The sequence below is a fragment of the Mustela nigripes genome, chromosome 16 (assembly GCF_022355385.1).
Source record: "Mustela nigripes isolate SB6536 chromosome 16, MUSNIG.SB6536, whole genome shotgun sequence".
In the NCBI taxonomy this organism is placed as follows: domain Eukaryota; kingdom Metazoa; phylum Chordata; class Mammalia; order Carnivora; family Mustelidae; genus Mustela; species Mustela nigripes.
In genome coordinates, this window is record NC_081572.1 from 2,807,005 (window position 1) to 2,825,464 (window position 18,460).

At 59.9% G+C, this 18,460-nt stretch overlaps 1 protein-coding gene across 6 annotated transcripts in view; it reads left to right on the forward strand.

The window, feature by feature from the left end:
* The window catches only part of RBFOX3 (RNA binding fox-1 homolog 3), a 398,328-nt gene that overhangs the window by 200,649 nt on the left and 179,219 nt on the right, over nt 1-18,460 (forward strand). For all 6 annotated transcript variants that reach the window (XM_059379596.1, XM_059379602.1, XM_059379600.1 and 3 more), the window contains one exon: nt 15,698-15,805. The gene's annotated coding sequence lies outside the window, so the exon portion shown is untranslated. The remainder of the gene's footprint in view (nt 1-15,697; nt 15,806-18,460) is intronic.

Genomic DNA, 18,460 nt, shown 5'->3' on the forward strand with positions numbered 1-18,460 from the left:
GTGACACCCTGAGCTGTCTTTTCACCTGCTGGCCCCTCTGTTGGGGACCAGGGGGGTGGGAGAAAGAGAAGACGCCCATCCCAGGGTGAGGTTGACCTCAGGTGGGGAACAGTGAACACGCCGGCGTGCACACACGCACACACGTGAACACGTCCCCGCGTGCGTGCATACAGTCACGCGTGCACACATCGTTCTGGCTTTCATCTGACAGCCCATGGCTCGGTAGCTGCAGACGTAGAGGACAGTCATGCTCCCTCCCCTGGGGTGGGCACAGGTGTGTGGGGTGGCCCTCGGGCTCCGACTTGGAGGCGTGAATGGAGACACTGCTGGCATGCGTGGTTTCCTCCACTTGAGATCAGGAGGAGAGGTCAGCACTGACAGGTCTGAAGGCCTGAGAAGGAACCAGACTCCCCCATAACCGCACACCACCCTTGGCCATGTGGAGAGGATGGGGGGGGCGGTGACCCAGTGGCGGGGGCCAAGTGGAGAGGACTGGGGGCGGGGGAGGGGCGAGACCCTAGCTGGAGCCTTGCAGCGATGGGGTGAATCTAGCCCAGCAGTGGGAGGGCCCATGAGTGTTTGTTTGGATTCCCTGTTTCCTGAAGACGCACCCGCACCCGGGGGACGGACATCAGGCCATGGTGGCCTCAGGCTTCCCGGGCTTTGCAAGAGAGAGGCGCGGCCCAGAGGGTGTCCTGTAAGGCCCCCGTGGGACCTGCAAACCTTCTTGCAAGAGGAAGGAGGAGAAGACACCAGGTCTGGAGGAGCTGCTGGATTACAGAGGGAGGCCATAGTGAAGGAAGTGCCCGGGGTGACGTGAGTTTATGGCACGGCCGTATGATACCACCGTCAGTAGTTCTTACAGTGGGAGAAGAGGCACGGAGGGTGAGGCCGTCTCCTCCCCCACCTCTGCGCAGGAGGACAGGACTGCCTGCGGGAGTTTGGCCGGGGCGGGGGGGCAGGTTTGGGGAAATGGCCCTTTATAGGAGCCCCTGGGCTGGCCGTAATGGACACGACATTATATCAAGCATTAACGAAGATAATAGTAATAATGAAGCAGGAGAGGAACTGGTTTCCATGGAGAGGAGAGCTGGGCTGCAAATCATGGGTTCCATACACTCTCCTGTGTCTGCGGTGAGGACAGCTCTGGGGAAGGTCAGAGCCGGTGTGAGGGGGCCCTGGAGAGATCCCTCCAGTGATGGGGCCGTGGGGGCCAGAGTCTGGGATGATAGGTGGGCGTGGGCCACGCCTCGCTCCTGCCGAGCGCCCCGCTCCCTCTCTGCCGTGGGGCTGCTATGTTTATGCTCCCTTCCAGCCAGTACCTGGGGCACCTGCTGGTTCAGCTCTCTGCCCACCTGCCCTCCGCTCCCCATCCCACCAGGGCCAGAACCCGAGCCTTCTTCTGCCGAGGCTCCCTCCGGTGCCCTGTGTCTTCTCCCTGGCCAGCCGCAGTTATCCCCATGCTGCTTGCTTCAAGCCAAGAATTTAATTTCTCAAAGTGCAGGCACCGGCCATTCATCAAGTCAATGCTGTTTTCACAGGGAAGCCAAATGTCTCAGGCTGCAGAGAGATATACCCCTTCCGCGGCTCGGGTTTCTAAGCTTTGGGACCTGAGGGTCTTGTCAACACCTGCCCTCGGCCAGTGCCTGATGAGGTCAGGCAGCGTGAGACCTAGAGGCTGTTCGTTTTGGGCAGCTCACCGTCCAGAACTGGCCTATTGAAAACCATGGCCCTTTAAACTTAAGTGAATTAAAATGAAATACTATTAAAAATTCAGCTCCTTGGGCCCACTGGCCACCTTTCAAGTGCTCACAAACACCACGTGCTAGGGCTGCGCCACTGGCTGCCCCGGCCGCAGACTGTCTCCCTGGTCACACCGTCTGTGGGACACTCCGGTCCTGTCCTCAGTCTGCATGGATGGACGGGTGATAGAGGAAATGTGTGGCAAGAGCAGAAGCTCTTCCAGGCCAAGGGCCACAGGTGAGCTCTCGGGGCGAGGCAAGTACAAGTGTAGTTACCAAAAAAAAAAAAAAAAAAAAAAAAAAAAAAAATTAATCAAAATAAATAAAAGCAACAAAAGAGTGATCTGCTGAACTTTTGCTGTCTCAGCTGCAAGCTGATCTTGTCCCATCATGGCCCTACTCCAGAGCACGTGTCAGCTGTTGCTAATGCTGAGCTGGGCGTCTTGGAGGGTGGCAGGGTCCTGGCAGGAGGCGGTCGGTCCCTCATTCCCTGAGTCCCACCGTCTGTGGTTAGAGTCCTAGAGCTCGTCCACGCGGCTGAGTTCCCAAGGGCTCTGCCGGTGAGCTGGGTGACAACCTGCCCAGAGGGGTGCGGACCCAGGAGAGGGTGCAGTCAGGGAGAGAGGATCAGGAATTACAGAGGCAGAGTCTGAAAGAGGCCAGGACCCCATGGAAGGAAATTGTCCAGCGTGGCCACGCTCAGAACAGCCTCCTGGGAAAGCGAGCAAGCAGGTGCTGAGCAGAGAGCCAGGAGCCGTGTGCTGGATCCCGGATGGACCGCTGCTTAGCTGTGTGGCCTCAAGAAAGCCGCTTAACCTCTCTGGGCCTTACTTTCCTCATTTTTAAGATGGGAATTAAAATACCTGGTCTTGCCTATCACAGAGGGCTGTGGTCAGATTAGGTGAGGCCAGGAGGAGCCTCCCGTGGGAGAGGCCCTGGGAAGCCGAGGACTCCCGGCCCCTGGCGGGGACAGGCATCAGCCTCGGGGCCTGCGGGCAACAGGCTGCTAAGGGTTGGATGGACCTGGGCTGAAAACCTGGCTGTGTCACGTGCCTCTGTGGGCCCTCGCTCTCTCGCCTATGGAATAGGACTAAGATTATTGTGAATCAGTGTACAGAAGGCCCCCAGCTCAGCGCCCACCCTCAGCGCTGGTGTGGTTCACTCCTTTCCTCTCCCCTCCACACATAAATATCAAACTGCACAGCCTACTGGGAAAATCCGGATATCTCCTGCTGCATCCCTCTGCGCGATTCCTGGTTGTCAGTAAATCTCAACTAGATCTGTGCAGGGCTGGGGTGGGAGGAACATACTGGGGCCGTCTATCTTCTTGACACCAGTTGCAAGATACCAGGACTGGTGGTGTGACAGGGGCACCAGGAAATGCTGATGGGAACGCACTTTACCAGGCATAGGGTCCCTCCCCCAGCCACCCCACCCCCTGCCCCCTGGTTCCCTTACCCCAACACCTTTGAGGGCCATGCTCTTGGCAAAAACAAAAACAAAAAAACAAAACAAAACAAAACAAAAAACAACGACAAAAAACACACCCCAGAAATATGTAATTGATTTCTCCCCTTGCCATTTCTTAACTTGGGCTTTTCGGTAGGAGCAAAGGATGCCTGATTAGAATGTCTCTGAAGAGGGCCGTGAGTTATAGTAATGGACACTCTTCTAGCTGTCTCTCCTGCTCATAAATCCATCCCCCTGTGAAAGTGCAGATGGCCCATAATCGTCCATCACGCCGGAGTTCAGCACCGGACAGCTCCCGGGTGGGTTTTTCCTACGAGGCTCCTTTTTCTGCAAGCTAAACAGAACGGTGACTCCGCGCAGCCTGTGCCCGTGATGGAGTGTGAGCAGGCCGGCCGTCAGGAATGATTTAGGAGGGAACCAACGATAAATATCCAAGAGGTTGGGGCTCAAAGCAGGGAGGCAAAGACATGGGTGGGGGGGCAGAGGCACCGCTGCAGCTGTGCTTAGGTTTCTGTCGTTTTATTTGTTTATTTTTATTTTGTTTTAATTTTAAGGGACAGCAGGTGGTCGCATCCCATCCGTGGGGATGAGTCCCGGTGGCCTTTGTCAGCAGCTCCCCCCCCCCGCCTCCATCCCAAGGACAGGGGGAACACTGAAGTCGAGGGGACATTTGGTTGGCTGGGTCGTTGACATTTAGGGCTAAGTAGATTCCCCACAGTCTTACTGGGATCACTGGACAGGTCCCTCCGAGGCTAATTAAAGCTGCATATTTTGACGAGATGGCCCAAGTTGTCCCCTGAATTCCTACCACAGTTCGGCCTATGAAGGCCCAACCCAGCAGGCTTTTGCAGACCTACCTGTGGAAGCCCCGGTGATGAGCCCGTTATGCTATATTCCCAGGGAAGGCTCAGGGAGAACAGCTCGCCTATGGCCATTTCTTGTTCGACTCTGTGTCTTCCGATGGTTCCTCCCCCGCGCAGGGTTCCCGCACAGCAGGAATGGGGCAGGGGAGCTGTTGCTCAATGTGGGGGGCGGGGTGACTCAGGTACCAGCATTACTGGAGGGCTTTTGGCATCGTGTGCAGAGAGCCATTGTGATGGCCGCAATCCCCTCTGCATCTGCTGCAGTCCTTGCTTTGACACACGGGGAGCCTTCCCCCCTCCGGGTGTCCTCTCTCTGCATAAAACACAGACAGAGGGCGGACCCTGGAACCTGACCCCACCTTGGCCTGTGTGGGCAGCACGTCATGGCTGCCTGCCTCCCCCCCCCCCCCCCCCCCCCCCCCCCCTCGGGGGGGGGGGGGGCCCGGGGGGGGGCCGGGGCCCCCCCCCCCCCCCCCTTCTCTCCCTGTCTGGAGGCAGGGGAGGCAAGGCTGGGCTTGGAGGCTGCTGAGTGAGAGGCTGCCTCCTACAGGTGAGGCCTGGCTCTGTGAGGTGGGGTGTTAAAGCTGTGCCTTGCGGGGAAGGCTGCCTCCCCGCTTTCTACAGCCCCGCTCCCAGGGCTCCCTGCCCTCCTCCCAGGAATGGGCTTCTCTGAGCTCCAGAGCGGGGGGCGGGGGAGGCATTCAGAGCAGCAGATGGGGGGGGGAGGTCAGGCAAACACCTGCGGGTTCATCCACAGAAGTGCTCACCGGAGGGGCTGCCTTCAAGGAGACAGAAGGCGAATCGCACACCCTTCCCCCAAGAAAGGGGAGACACCAATTGGAAAGCCTCGTGCAGGTGATGCCTCTGCACTAACCCTTGGAAATGGAGTTCACCTCGGAGGCATCCTCGGGCCCCCGGGATCCCCTTGAAGCAAAGTGCACGTGCCCTGGAAGCTAAGGCTGTACCTTCCACTCAGTCACCAGATGTCAGCCAGCTCCAGGGCCGCCGCTGGCTTATGGCAGATCACTCTGGAAGCAGAGGAAGTCTCCTTCCCGCTCCCTCCTGGCTGTGACGGCCACAGGGGACCCCAAGGCCAGCTTCTTCCAAGCCCCCTGCAGGGCAGTCCTAAGAGGGCCCCAGAAGTGCCACCCACCAGCCCTCAGTCCTGGACCTGACCCAGGATGGGCGAGCCGTGTGCAGCAACCCGGCTGGGCCCCCGCTACGACCTCGCATAAACGCACTTGAGCGATTCAGCCCCTCCTCGGAATGGACACCTGAAGATTTGCATACAGCCTGGAAACCCAGGATCCTAAGTTCTCATCCTGCCTCGCCAGCTGGACAGCACACCCACCTTCTGAACCATCCATCTCCCTTCTCGGCCTGCGTCTCTGCACTCCCAGAGGCTTCCCTGGTGTTGTGTGGGTGAGTGCTCCGTGCACCGCTGGCCACGGGCCGAACATGCCTTTCTCACCAGCTCTCTGCAAATAGGCACCTCTGGCAGGTCCAGGAGAGCGCAAGGCGGAGGACCACCTCGTCTGCAATCGGGTGAGGGGTGAATGGCCGTCTGCAGGGAAGCTGGGAGGGAGGGGGCAGGTGGGCGGGCAGGTGCAGCGCCGGGCAGCCTCCTGGCTGCAGAGTGTGCCGCCCTCACGGGCCCCAACATACTGGATTAGGGAAGTGGGACTTAAGAACCCAGTTCCCCTCTCGGTTGCCATGGGACCAGCAGCTCCATCCTAGAGGAAACTGCCCTAGATGTGCAGCGCGCATGGGACAAGCATGTGTCTGCAGCATGGGTGACTGAATGCAAACACGGAGACGCGCTGGTTCCTGGGAACGGACCTTCTGCCCCACGGAGCCGCTTCAGGACGTCCTGGCCCGCTGTCTCTCTCACCAAGACCTGCCTATCATGGGAAACAACAGCAGACCTTGTTACCTGCCTGTGCTGTGTGCCTCCTGGGCACGTCATTTCTAATCCCAGTGATGCAGGGATTGGGGCATCACTGACCTGAGCCCCCGTCTAGGGAAGGGGTTGTGGGAAACTGAATCCGGCCTGCTTGGTTGCCAGCCGCCCCCCCCCCCCCCCCCAAGGTGTTCGTACCTGCAGACAATACCTGTGACAGTGAGTGTGGGGCTGACTGTCCACACCCAGTGCCTCTGTGGGGGCTTTGCAGTTGGACTGTGCCTACAGTTGGTGCTAGAGCTGGGAAGGGGGCTTCCAGGAGAGGGACCCCCAGCCAGCTCTGGATGCTCTGGATGCAGAAGACGTGTCTGTGCGCACACAGGCGCAGTTGGGAGCTTTGTACACCTTGGCCCTTGCGTTGGAACCCTGTCTCGGCGGCGGGGGACCTGCACGCATTTCCCCTCCACCCCAGCCCTGGGGCATCACAGTCAGCGGCCAGCGCCTTCTGATGCTGTATGACATGCTTCATCCTTCCCAGGAACACAAGTTCCTCCTGGAAGCCAGGCCCTTATCTCTTCTGCCCGCGGCCCCCCATTGGATGTGCTCCATGTGGCCAAGAGCGAGGAAGCGAACGAACTTCTCGGGGGCTCTGCGCTGGAAGCCTTGCCGGGCACGCTGCCGGAGCCCTCTCACTTAATGGCTTGGCACGCTCTTCCCAGCCCTTCAGCGTTACAGTCTCGGGGAGACCATAACCTCCTCGCCTCCTCTCCAGCGCCGGGCTGCTCGGCAGACTCGCTCTCCCTCCCTTTTGTGGTGGGCGTGCGCCCCTTCTCCTGCCCCTGCGCCCGTCGCTGTTTCCAGAGCGCGGCTCAGAACCCCCTCCCCGCCAGCCTGCCCCCTTGTCATCTCTCCCTCTGAACCCGCTCCTCTCCTTACCCCAGCGTTTTTCTGTGTCACTTTCTGCGCTTTGTAAAACAACCAGAGCCACGCGTGTGGCGTTGAGAGCGAGTCGCAGGAGTTTTAGCTCCCGAGCAGGAGTACAGATCCCTTCGGGTCAGGCTCGCGATTCGGCTTTTCTGCCAGATGCTCGCCTCCCCTCCTGCGCTTGGTAAGCACTCAGCAGCTCTGTTCTTCCTTCTTGCTCCTTCTCTCCCTCCCCTGCCTCTGACTTTCCTTCTCTGAGGACAAGGGCTGCGGCAGGGCCCACACACAGCCCAGGGCATCTCGGAGCCCCTGCGTGTCCTGCTCAGCCGACTGGCAGGGTTGGGCCGGGGGCCGGGTCCCAGGACAGGCGGGGGCTGCGGTGTGGCCCTCCCTAAAACCTGCTGCAGTAGCAGGGGCGTGTCCTGGCTTTCTTTCCCTGACACTGAGGAGTTGGCATTTCACACCAGGAGGACCCAGAGTGCAGGGCCAAGGTCACTGGACCTTTGCAGAGGGGGATTCGGGGTCCCTCTGTGCCCGGGGCTCCAGGGCCTCCTTTGGTGCAGTGAAATTTTATTTATTTATTTTTTAAGATTTTATTTATTTGACAGAGATCACAACTAGGCAGAGAGGCAGGCAGAGAGAGAGGACGAAGCAGGCTCCCTGCTCAGCGGAAACCCAGGACCCTGAGATCATGACCTAAGCCAAAAGCAGAGGCTTGAACCCACTGAGCCACCCGGGCTCCCGCCGGTTTGCAGCCCATTTAAACCTGGGAAACAAAGGCTGCCCGTCAAACAGTGAGCAGAGCCTCATGACATGTGACTGTTGGCCGTGGACGCTGCTGGCCAGTGGGGGTTCCCTCCCCTGGGACCCTAGTGCCTTTGGACACAGCTTCCCCCAGCTACGCCACTGGGTACATTTTGGAGCCACTGTGCTGGAAGGGGAGGACGTGCCCAGTTCTCTGACGGTGTGCAGAGGGCGGCTTCCAGGGAGCCTGGAGCGTCCGCTTTCTGCTTACCTGTTCGCGAGGGCTTGAGCCGGACTGTGATGCGGAGTACAGGACGGCTCCTCAGAGCCTCTTCTGCTGAAGGCAGTAGGGATCCCGCCCCAGGGCTTTAGAGGGAGAGACTCGCACCCACGGCACGGGCGGGCAGAGCTCACAGCCGCGAGGCCCAGTATTTTCATGTCGAAGGCTCTGTGGGCAGCCGCACCCGGGGCAGCGAGCAGCTGTTCTCCGAGCCCACCAAGGGCAGGATGTGCGGAGTGAACTCATGGCTCACTGGGAAGGGTGGGACATATCAGAGGAAGGACTTCTGGCAGTGAGGGTGGTTAAATACGGGAGAGGTTTGCCAAGAGAGGCGCGGCATGGATGTCCCTTGCTGGGAGGCATTTAGAGATGGCACCACTTCTCATCACTGAGGACAGCGAGGGTCCTGCTTGAAGGCAGGGGAATGGACTGAACACACATGGCAAGTGTGTTCTTCAAGCAGGAAGATCTGGGTGCTGCTGGACAACCGAGGCGCACAGGGCCCTGCCTGGCACTGGGGCTGCTGGCCCCCGTGGTGGGCTGGGCTGCCAGCAGTGCCCTCCTCCTCCAGCGACACCCCGGACACCGGGAGGAAATCCCAGGCACGCCCTCCAGCGGCCACACTTGCTACGGTCAGGAAGGAAGCCCACCACAGCCTTCCAGAAGCTGGCTGTGTCTCAGGAGCCACTGGCCACCCTGATGGCCCAGCACCACAGGACACCAGGAGGGGGGCTTGGAGGGGACCCTCTCAGGTCCCTCAGTGAGCAGATCTCCAGTGTTGTGCCCAGAAACTGGGCAGACGGGTTCGGGGCAATCACAGCTTGGCCGGGCTGGCCTGGGTTTGGCAGGGGGAGGTGGACGGGTCCATCTCTGGTGCCAGGGGGAGCCCCTCCTGCTGTTCTTCTCGCCCCATGGCTCGCCTCTTCCCTTCTGCTGAGGGCCACTGGGCTCCCTCCTTTTTTGGTGACACAGTGTGACTTCTCTTCCTTCTTGGCTCCAATATGTCAAAACTTTGTGGCAGAGGAGAAGCGCAGGGTAAACTGTCTGGGAAGTAGGTCACCTGAAAACAACCGGGCTGTGACTGAGTCCGCTCCTTGCGGTGGGCTGTCTCCAGGAGAGCCGAAATCCAGCAGCAGCTCCCTCCCCCCACCCCATGCCTTCCCTCCTCACACGGAAAATTTCAAAATGCAACTCTGGGCACAAATTTCTCCAATAAAACGCCATCAGGCAGATAATGAAAACATCACGATGTTCGCACTCAGACTGTGTCTCGACTGCATCACCAGGAACGTGGGGACGTGGAGGTGGCGGTGGTGGGGACAAGTGGGCAGCCGCTGCTGTTTGCTTAGCGGACTTCCCCGTCTCATGTGTCGCCTGGGCTTTTGCTCCCGGATTGTGACGGCTGACGGGTGCCGTCCTCTGTCGCAGTTCTGGGTGATTCCCGCACGCCTCCTCCCCTCCCTTTGGCTTCCTCAATCCCAGGCAGCGTCCACGTGGCTGCTGGGTCAGCGGCTGGCACCTGGGTCACCCTGATCCTCACTAGCGAGAGGAATTAGCCACCAACCTTGCAGAGGCTCCGGGTGACTGATCTCAGGAGGTCTTGTTGACTCACAGACTTGGCCAGCAGCCGGCAAGGGGTCCCCAGGATGAAGGCTGGCCAATGACCCCAATGTGCTGAAGGTTGTCCCTTCCATGAGACTATTGTTTGGAAAAGGGGAGGGAGAAATGACATTTCTAGAAATGACACAGCAGTAAGTGTAACTTCCATCCCAGGAACAATCGTGAAACCAACCACTAAAGACACAGAGGTTCGTGTCTGGCGTGACAATGGCCCTGTTGACGTAAAGGGCAGATCTGGTCTCCTTCTCCGCCGAGAGGGTGGCCCACCTAGACGGGACGTGTCACCTTGGGACTCACCTTGGCCTCCTCAAAGATGGTGATTGTTTTCCCTTAAGATTGCATTTCTAACGTAGCAAGTGTCTAAACTGTCTGCTGATTACCTGAGAAGCAACTAGTTAGTTAAGAAGGAGTGGTCAGAGGTCAGAGCTGGCCACTTCTCAGACAATCTCGGGTCTACCTTTTCAACCCAAAAAGACACAAACACTGTCTTCTTCTAGGTGTTCAGAGGGGAAAAGCCCTCTTTTCAAGAATGCCCTATCACGTACATCAGCTCGCTTTCTGTGCTGGCTCAGGACCTGATCATCAGCAGAGCAGTGCAGGGTGGACCCGAGCTGCCAGCGCTCTGAACTGGAGCCCAGCAAGCTCGTCCACACACCCGAGCAAGCCCCGACCACTGGGCCTTCTTCCCCTGACCCCACAGCATCTTTGTTCCAAAGCTGGCATGAGCCTGGGCTCAGGCCTCCGACATTGTCCACTGCCTTGACTACCGCATCACCAGGAACCTCCTCATGGCCATTTTGTCGGGAAATAAACATCCAAGGTGTGACCATTGGGTCTGGTTTGGTGGAAAGAGAACAGACTTTGGAACAGATGACCCAGGTCTGCCTCGCGGCTAGGCTGTGTGCTGACCACGTGGGCTTGGGCAGGTGACAGCCAGGGGCCAGAGTCTCTCTGTGTGATGGCAGCCACAGTAGGAGTGACAGGGGGCTGGAGGCGCTTGAGGAGGGGGTGAGGAGAGGTGCCAGGACCCCCATCGGTCTTCCCCAAGTGTCTGCTCCTTTTTTTTGCATTGTATGTGTGTGTGGGGGGGGGGTGTTTGTATGCTGAGCAGTTGGAGAGTGAGGGTTGCCAAGCACATACTTATACTAAAAAATATAAAACAACATTTGCCATTTACCTGAAATTTTAAATTCAGCCGTGCATCCAGTGGTTCTCTTTGCTAAACCAGCAAGCCTCGCCGGGAGGGGGTTTATTTCCATTGTAGTTTGACTGATGGAAGCAGGTGCACAGGGACAGCGGCCACGGTGGCCTTGGGGGTGGATGCTGCGTGAGGAAGAGCCCCAAGCTCTGAGGTCCAGCCCTCCAAACCCTGCGGCGTTCGCTTCGGCCCCGAGCCTTCCTTCCGTTTCTGTTGCATCCGGCAGAACCGCAAGCCGGGGACTGTCCTGGCCGGGAGCAAAGGAAGCAGCCATAGCCTTGACCCAGTGGAGCTTTCCATAGCTGGGGTTGAGTCTATACCGAGCTACACGGCGCTGGCAAGTCGGCTCATGGGGCTCCACCTGCGTGCCCACCTGGGCTCTGGGTCGTGTCCCCCTGAAACCCCATCGATTTGTTTCACGGGTGACATTCGATCTTCCCGAAACAGGACCCAGCAGAGCTCAGAGCAGCTGCCAGACAGCTGTGAACCCGGCCCACGGCTGTGTCCTCGGGAGGCCCTGTGCACCTTCTCAGCCCCAGCACGCCCCGTCCTGTCCTGGTCCCCCGAGCCTCCCGCACCGCCCCCAGCCCTCTCCAGCGTTTCCTTGGCAAACTCTACCCCGGGCCCCCAGCCCACTCTGTGGGTGCCGTGGGCCCCAGCAGGCACTGGTGCCGGCAGCAGGGGGCTCACAGGCTTGCAAAGGGAAATAGGAAAAGAGATCGGTTTCCTGGCCCAGCGACCTCCCAGCTCTGCCGGCTGACCTGTCCCTTGCAGACTGCATTGTTTTCCATCCAATCTCGTTTTTATTGAAGCTTGCTCCAGGGTTAGCTCAGGAGACATCTCCCCTAGCCTCCTCCAAGTGGTCTTATTTACCGGAACCCCTCGCCGTGGCATTTAGTGTCCCCATTAACATTTCGTGCGTCTTGCTTGTTGCGCGCATGGGCCCTCCGAGACCTCCAGGGTGGGGGCACATGGCAGCCCGCAGAAACGCAAGGCTTATTTTAATTGGTTTGAAACTGTCGCTGTCGACCACAGAGGGGTCCCTTTCCTTGAGTAATGACCTGGAATTTGATCACGCGGCTTTTATTAGCTTGTAACACGGAACGTGTAGCTGTGGGGGATCAGAGCCAGAGCCAGGCACACATCTGCCCTCCGTGGCATGCCCGAGAAGGTGCGCCAGCCACACAGGGCCGGCGTCCAAAAGACAGTGCCGCCCCATGGATGGCAGATGGTGGCTCTGGGGGGCAATCGCCTAGAACGAGTTCCTGGCTGGTCCGGGTCATGTCTCAAGTACCCCCGGTGCTGGGAGATACGTAGGGGTCAGCCGCCTGTGGCAGAACTGCAGTCCCATCAGCGGGGAGGAGAGAGGTGGGCCGATTCCTTGTCTGCTTGCCAGGGGCAGGGAAAGCTGTCTCCCCTCCCAGAACTTCCTGGTGTCTAACTTGGTGTGGGGAAGCTTTGCTCAGGAGACCCCTGCCTGGGGCCCCAGGGCACTGTGTCTTTCCCTTGCATTTCGTTATGCAGAGGAACGTGTGAGCTCTGAGTTCGGGGAGCACCGGTGGCCTAGTGTCCAGAATGCTTCAGTGCATGGTTCCCAGCGCACACCCCGACCCTCGTGTGGAATGCAGATTGAGACCTCCCGTCTGGTCAGGCTGGCGGTTTGTAAGGACCTCTGTGGGCGTTGAAGAAACAATTCTAGACTAGTTCGTGGCCTTGTAGATGGAGGGAGCGTATCAAGGGTCGATCTGGTTCCTTCCAGAAGAACCTGCCCGGCCCTCTGGCAGGACAGAGTAGTATGTAAGGACTGGGCTGTGGGCTGCGTGCCACTCCTGGGGCATCAGGGTCTCCCGCTCCCTCGAGGGGCTCGCCGTCCAACCACAGTCATCTCGAAGGAAATTTGGAGCGTTTTGATAATTCAGGCAAAATATGGTATGTATCTGTGTTCCTCCACCTGCAGTTAAATGGTTAACTTGTAGCTATATTGTGTTGTCTTTTTCAAAAGGAAAGGAAGCAGGGAAGATAGCCGGCTCCCAGCCTCACCCCTGCCCCCAGCACACACGCACACAGGCATGGATGTGATGTCCGCTGCTTTGGTCCCTTAAAAAAAGCATTTATATGCACGTGACCACAAATAGTGACTAAACTGTCTCAAAGTGCACGTGTGTGGTGGCTTTCGGGAAGTCGCTCCCTCCACTCAGCATTGAGTCCGTGGCTCCTTCCTGCTGACGTGTTTGCCATCCGTCCCCTCTCTCTGCTGCCCGGAAATCTGCCGCCTCAGGCATCGCGCTCTTTGTCTGCACCCGCCGTTTCCTTGACGGATCCTTGGTTGCTGGCGAAGTGCCGACAATGCAGGGAACACCACCGAGTGGGTCCTGGGCCCCGTCTCCTTGTAGCTGGGAGACGTGTGTGCACCTGGCCTGAGGGCTTGGGTTCAGAAGGTTCCAGATCCCGGCCCCAGCTCTCTGACCTGTCTGGGCCTTCCTATCCCACTGCCGTCCCCACTGGCCAGGAGATCGCCACTCTGCGCTTGTGTCCACGTGGGCGCGGGAAGGTGGCAGCCAGCTGCGTGTGAATCCCAGGCTCTCGTGCATCTTTCCTCCTGCTTATGAGGGGGGCGGACGGGGGAAGGCAGGAAGGCCACGGTGCGCCAGCGCCCGGACGTCCTCGTTGGCCGCGCTGCGGGGACCCTCTTCACGAGCGGTTCTGACCCACAGGCTCCACGGTGAAAGGCTGAGCAGCTGTGTTTGGGGCATGAGCCCTTGCTGCCCTCCGAGGCTCTCTGGCCATCTGTGCCCTGAGGCTGGCCTGGTAGGACTGGGGTCCCAGAAGCAATGTGGGAGCACCATCCTAGAAGAGGGGGCGCAGGGCCCAGAGGAGAAACCCTGCCTCACCTCTGAGGCTGGAGATGCTCACATCTGGCCACGGGGTAGCTCCTGGAGGTGGGAGAATGGGTAGGGGCGTCCCCTGGTCTGGGGGCCTCTGCTGGGCTGGAGATGTGGGCTCCTGTCCCCTCTCTGGCACTTTGCTGAACCAGTCCTGGGGGCAAGAACACCCACCTTACCCTCCTTGATGGTCCTGCCGCAGTGGGCTGTGGAGGGTCTCCTGGGGCTGTGCAAGGAAGCCGTAGCCATGGAAGAGCTCACACAGCAGATGGGGAAACCGAGTCACCCAGCGGCTCACCGTTGCGAGGACAAGGACTGGGTGGCGTCACAAGCCCCCCTGTGCCAGATTCCCTGGGCTCAGGTCTGGGTGTACCCGTGTGTCATTGCTTGTCTCCAGGGTCACTGGAAGAAGGTTCCGGGAGCCTTTACTGTCCTAAGCCCCTGGCCTGTCCGTCCCGCTGCCCTCCTCTCCAGGCGAGGCTGGAGCCCCAGCAGAGCACACCCACCCTCCCGTGTGCTCCTGCTCGGGCCCGAGAAGGACCGGGCAGCAGCAACAACTCAGTTTATTAAGCCAATAAAATCCCAAGTTCATGAGCTGGAGGGTTTCCTGGCCTGAGCCTGGTGAGCTACTTGGGACACATGGCATGTCCCAGTCCTGGGAAGGGTCCTGTGCCCCGAAAGCCAGCCGCCACCTGCATCTCCTCTCCAGAGTGCGGTCTGCCCCACCCCCGCCGCGCCCTGTCCCGGGCAGAGGAGCTCAGGCCGAGCCCTTGGGTGTCCTCACCACCCAGCCTGGACTCAGGATGGGGCCACTGAGCGCTCCAGTCCCCCTTCTCGAGACCCGCTCAGTTCCTGTCTCCCTGCCCCGCTCTCCCGCGCTCCTTTGTCTCTGGGACTTTTCCGGGTGGGCCGGACTCCGGGAGGCTCTGCGTCAGCTCCGGGGACACAGCCCCACCTCGCCGCACGCACAGAACCCTGCGCATCGATTCTGAGCACGAGTCAGCAGTCACAGTGCAGTAGCGCCGTGAACTGTGGCCTTTTGCTTTGTGGTTATTAGTACATCATTGGGGCTTGGCAGCCAGCTGGGGGGTGGGTGCAGGGCAGGGCATGGAGGACAGGGCGTGGGGACCACTGTCCTGCAAATGCCAGGGAGCCCGCTCTGGTCGTGGGGCTGGATCGTGGGGTGCGAGGGGATGCTGGTGCCGGGCTGGGACTCGGGGCCAGCGCGTCCCTGGGCTCCTGACCCATAGTCCTTGGTGCCCCGAGGCGGCTGGTCCCTCACTGTCTCCTTTGTCCCTTCTGTGCCATCCAGGGGCCCAGCTTCTCTAGAAGTGCAAGCCGGAGAGGCCCCAGAGGTGCTGAGTCAGCCATGGTTCTCTGGAGAAACAGAACCAGTGGGAGCTGGCTAGCTATGGACCGGCCCACCTGTCTGTACCTGTAGCTCACTGCCCCGGGTGCTACAGAGAGAGACAGATAGGTGGGCGGTGGGGGATGGATGGATGGATGGCGGATGCATAGGTAAAGAAGGAATTGGCTGGTTCAGGTTTTGGTGCGCGAGGTTAAATGTCTAGATAGACTCTCCCAAGGTCTGCACGGACTGCAGATCCTGGTCAGCGCCACAGCCCTGGACTCTGGCCCAGGGCTGGGGAACCCAGATGAGTTACGGGGTGATGCTGGCAATTTGTCCCCAACAAGGCACTGTTGACTGCACAGGAGCGCTGGGGCCCATGTGGGGAACAGGCGACACAGGCCATCCTGCTGTTGCTGTGCTCACTGCCAGCTAGGCCCCGTGGGCATGGCCCCCCGCCTCGGGTCCCGGGCCCAGTCTGACACGGTGGCCTCCCCGCAGGACAGCAGCGAGTGGCTGGGAGCCTTGAGGTGTGAGCGGAGGTGCTTTGTTCTAACTTCTCCCAGCCCGATGCGTCCTCGGCTGCGGCGTTTCAAAGACGCCGTTCCCATGACACTGTCCTGTGGTATTTTTAATCAGGAGCGCGGGAGAGCGTGTGTCTGATGCACTCCAGATATTTGGAGATTGAAAATGGTTTTGTTCTCATGTTTTCTTTTCCAAATGCAGCGTTAAGTCAGAACGGCCAGAGGAAGATCCCGCCAGTCTTCCCCCTGAGCGGGTCCGCGGGCCCCTCCGGCCGGGAACCTGTCTCCGGAGCTGTCCATCGGCAAACAGGTGCGTGCCCTTTCTCCTCACACTTCTGGCTCCCCCGGAGCTGGTTCATGAAGCCGGGCTTCTCAGGGTGGGGGTGGAGGCCGCGGGGGCGTCTTCCAGCCGTGGGCGGCAGTCTCGGCAGTGCGGCCACTGGGTGTCGGCTGGGGGAGCCCTGGTTGGTGGAGAGGAGGGTCCCCGCCTCCCCCTGCTGCTCGGGTCCTAAACCCTTCCGTGTTTTTCACCTGCCCTTACTTGGTCCCATCACTAAAATGCAAATCAGCGAGTGTATAATAGATAATTAATAGACTGATCAGCCGGCAAGGGAGCTAAGTAGATAAATAATTTTAATCATCCTTGGGCTGCCCATAAATTCCCTCCCTGGCTTTTTATTAAACTCTGTTTACAGGAGTCTTTCATACTGCATGCTCTTCCGCAAAACCCTTCTTTGGCGTCTCCCACCGGGCCTGACCTGGAGTGGAGGCTCCGCGCGACAGGCAGGCCCGTCCCCAGCAGGGCCCAGCTCTGGCACAGGTGTCCAGAAGCCCTGCCCAAGGAATAGAGGTGGGGGGCAGCAGGGCAGACGGCACTCAGCCCCCCGAGGCCCACCCTCTGCTCCCCGGCGTGGCCACAGCCTATGTTTAGACAGACCCAGAAGCCTTTATTATGCTTGGCGCCTGTGCTGTAGGTATGAGCTCGTTCTCCTCCCGGGGAGGCCTCCGCCTATTAATAGCCTTGGCTGAGGCTTCCTCGGGGCTCCGAATGCCAAGAGAGAAAGTGGGTTAATAAATATAAAAGAAAACTCCCGTAAGAGGGCCTGGGGCCAAACTCTCTCCCAGACTCTCCAAGAGTGGTGGCTGACAGGGCCCAGAGGTCCGATGCCTGGCGGGCACGTCTGGACCACGGTCCGAGAAGTCTCTAGGCTACGCAGCAGCAGGGACGGTGGGGGCGCTGGCGGGGAAGGCTGCCGTCCGGGTGGGGCAGAGGAGGGGGTTCGAGTGTGGCCTTGGAGATGCGGTGGCTGAAGCAGACAGGGAGGCATCCTTGGCTCTCCTGGTTCCCCTTCCCACTGGTGCCATCTCTCCGTCGGTTTTTGCTCCCGGCCTTGGGCACTTGGAGGATGAAAAAGAAGGAGGGGACGTGGCCCTGGGGTAGTTGCTGAACAAGATGCCTGTCTCCGCACCTTCCCCCCCCCCCCAGAGTCGCAGCAAGGACAGCTTCCCTGAGTTAGAATCCCCTGCACGAGGGCAGTAGCCTCCGAGGGAACAGAGCAGGGAGGGGACAGGGAAGCTCCTTGAGGACAGGTGTGCCCAGGGTCCACTCACAGCTGGATTGCAAAGCGTCCGCTGCACGAGGCACCCGCAGGCACTCCCCATAGCCGTGCAGGCCGCCCCTGGGCTGGTGAGTTTGCAGCTAACCCTGCAGCGTGCCCTCGGCTCAGGGAATGGTTCTGCCCCGGCCTCGTTTATTCTCAGCCTGGTGCTGTGCTGGCTCACTCCTAGAATTTGTGCTCCTTAGGGGGGGGAGTGGCACAGGGCGGTCCCTGCCACCCGCTCCTTGGTGGCCAGGCTGAGGCTCCCTCCCAGGGGCATGGCTGCTACAGAAAGTTCAATGCAGAGCTTTCGTCCCATGTTGGGTAAATTCTCTCCCAGGGAAATGAAGTGAGACCGTGGGTGTTCATCGGTGTTGCTGGGTTTTCGCAGTGCGACTGTCCTAGCTGCTCCAGCAGGACAGCGGACAAGGACAGAGCCTGGGTGGCCTCCTGCTGCTTCCCGGGCTGGACACAGGGGTCCGCGGCAGGCCACCTGGCCGGTCCACTGGGCTCTCACCGCCGGGTCATGTGTCCTCGGAGGGCGGCTGCTTGCCTGGGGCGGAGAGAGAATTCAGCCTGAACAGGTGGAAAGGCGTTTTTACAAGTTCCCCTCAGTGGAATTCAAGTCTGGACGACGGCCCAGCGGGGACTCCCTGCCCTGTCCGGAGTATATTTAGCTCCAAGCTGCTCGCCCGCCCCGCTGCGTCCCGGCCTCACTGGCTGAGCGGGAGGAAGCCCAGCCAGGGAAGAGGCAGAAAGAGCAGACGGGGCAGCGTTCCCAGGTGCCGCATCCCTCCCCTCAGCTCAGGGCAGGCTGGAGGGGCGGCAGGCGAGCCTGCTTTCGTTACGGTCTGTCCTGGGCAGGCAGACAAGGGGGACAGGACGGGAGCACAGGGAACCCGAGAGCAAGGCCTGTCGGGACAGCTCCGCATCGCACTTTTCTGGTCGTTCAGTGGACAAGTTTAGGGCTTCTTTGTTTTTGCTCTGGGGGAGTCGGGGCTGGGTATAAAGAAAAAGTGACCATGAAAGGCAGGAGTGAACGGACGGTCAGCCAGTGCTGGGCACACAGCAGGGCCCTGGTGCTCTGGCGCAGCTGTGACAGGAGCTGGGGTGTGCTCCCCTCTATCAGGAGGCCTGTGGGTCCTGGGGGGCTCTCGCCCACTGCCCTGCTTGAACCTCACACGCCCTGTGGGGGTCAGCTCCCGCTGCCCACGAGGCCCTGGGGGCCGGGAATGGAGGGGCCACCACCGGTGTCCACACCTTCCTGGGTCTTCTGACCCTTGCTCAGCTCAGCGGGGCAGAAGTGGTTTGTCCGTGAGCTGACAGCGGGCCTGGCTGTGGGGTGTGGGGCCCGACGGGCCTCCACG